Genomic DNA, 2500 nt, shown 5'->3' on the forward strand with positions numbered 1-2500 from the left:
TACATATATATATATATATATATATATATATATATATATATATATTATATATATATATATATACTTCCAGAGCACGAAAGAACGACACGGTATCAATGTTGACGGAAAGATGATTCTGGCCGAGCTGCTCGCAGAAAATTGAAATTCAAAATTTCTTAAAGAAGACAAATTTCAGCCTTCGAAATGGGTGAAATTATGGATCGTTTTCTAAGGAAGAGAGTTGGGTTTCAGGGTCTTAGTCGAGTTGACATACTTCAGTTTCAGGGCTTCAGGTTTTTCTGACCTTTGTACACACACAAACAAATACAGTATATATATATATATATATATATATGTGTGTGTGTGTGTGTGTGTGTGTGTGTGTGTGTGTGTGTGTGTGTATGTGTGTTTGTATTTGCTTGTTTATATGGATGTATGTGCGTGAGTGTGTGTGTATGTATATGTAAGCATGTGTGTGTGTGTGTGTGTGTGTGTGTGTGTGTGTGTGTGTGTGTGTGTGTGTGTGTGTGTGTGTGTGTGTGTGTGTGTGTGTGTTACCCTAGTGTGAGTGCCGCCAGACAAAGTACATCGGCGCACGTGAAAATTTAATCCAACTACTCTTGCGCAGACCCTGTGTCCTCGTTCAACCAGAATCTCAGAGAGAAGCAGTTCTCCAACAGTTTTGCTTCAGCAACGGAGTTGATTGAAATTGCTTGGCGCCAAGTAGAATGGAACGTTTAGGGGTGCCAACGTGGCACCGCGTTGAATAAAACACCTAAAGGCAGTCGAGATAAAAAGAAAAGTGCCAACCGATATGGAAGGGACTGTTTGATATATATATATATATATATATATATATATATATATATATATATATATAAATAGAGAGATAGATATAGATATATAGTTGTATATACATGTTACACGTGTATATATATATATATATATATATATATATATATTATGTATATATATATATATATATATATATATATATATATATATATATATATAACTATAAAGTAATGTCGTAACACATTCGTAAAGATTCAACAAAAACCCACTGTGTTGGATAAGAAGAAATGAAATAAATGAATTCCATATATTTCGATCACGGACTGTGATCCTCTTCAGTGGAATACAGAAAGGTAGAGCAAAAGGCATGTCTTATATACAATAAAAATAAGGGACAAGGGTAGGACTCAGGTAGCGTCTAGTACTTTGCGGGGCAGGTCACCATCGTTGGTGAAGGCGGGTGACCTGTCCCGCAAAGCACTAGACGCTACCTGAGTCCTACCCTTGTCCCTTATTTTTATTGTATATAAGACATGCCTTTTGCTCTACCTTTCTGTATTCCACTGAAGAGGATCACAGTCCGTGATCGAAATATATGGAATTCATTTATTTCATTTCTTCTTATCCAACACAGTGGTTTTTTGTTGAATATATATATATATATATATATATATATATATATATATATATATATATATATATATATATATATATATATATATATATATTGTGTGTGTGTGTGTGTGTGTGTGTGTGTGTGTGTGTGTGTGTGTGTGTGTGTGTGTGTGTGTGTGTGTGAGTGTGTGTTTGTGTACCGCATGTACATGTACATTGCAGTCTTAAACGGCGTCAAGCAAGGCTGCGTCTTGAATACCTACACTATTCAGCCTCTTGTTGTCTACAGTGCTCACTGATGCCTTCAGAGATGACGATGTTGGAATCAGCTTCAAATACCGACTACGCTACAAGTTGTTTAACTTCAGGAGGCTTCAAGTAAAAGCCAAGGTCATGACAGGCATCATCAGAGACTTTCTGTTTGCTGATGATTGTGTCCTAATATCTGGATCGGAAGCTAACATGCAGGTCAGCGTGTTTAGTTCGCCACTTTCTGCAATATCTTTAGCCTCATTTTCAGCACGAGGAAAGCTGAAATTAAGCATCAGCAAACCCAAGGAAAGCCCTATGTTGAGTCCACATCACAGTCAATAATCAGAGACTCAGTACAGTGGTCTGGTTCTCGTACCTCGGCAGTACATTGTCATAAAATCTCACCATCGATGATGAAGTGAACGTTGAGACTACGAGATCCAGTGCAACCTTTTCCAGAGTACTTTCCAGTATCTGGAACAGAAGAGGCATTAGTCTTGAAACCAAACTAAAGGTCTACAGGGTAGTAGTACTCCCTACATAACTCTACGCCTGTGAAATGTGGACGGTGTGCCAACGCCGTGCCAAGAAGCTTTTAGACATCAGATGGCAAAACAGGTCTTAGCTCAAGTCGCTCTTCCCAGCATCTTCACCATCCTGATGTAGTCCCACCTACGTTGGGCCGGACATGTTGTTCATATGCCAGGCTACCGGCTGCCTAAGAGACTTCTATGGCGAGCTACAACATGGTAAGAGGTCTCATGCAGGTCAGAAGAAAAAAAAACGCTTGAAAGACGCTCTCAAAGCATCCCTGAAAGCTTTTGACATCGACCCTGACTCCTGGGAGGAATTTACACTG

General features: G+C 38.6%; 1 protein-coding gene across 4 annotated transcripts in view; it reads left to right on the forward strand.

Annotated features, from left to right (window-relative positions):
• LOC143028277 (uncharacterized) overlaps positions 1 to 2500 on the forward strand; it is a 1448808-nt gene that overhangs the window by 810166 nt on the left and 636142 nt on the right. The window lies entirely within an intron of this gene.

This window comes from Oratosquilla oratoria, chromosome 9 (genome assembly GCF_046742065.1).
Source record: "Oratosquilla oratoria isolate Oo_2021 chromosome 9, ASM4674206v1, whole genome shotgun sequence".
NCBI classification, from domain to species: Eukaryota; Metazoa; Arthropoda; class Malacostraca; order Stomatopoda; family Squillidae; genus Oratosquilla; species Oratosquilla oratoria.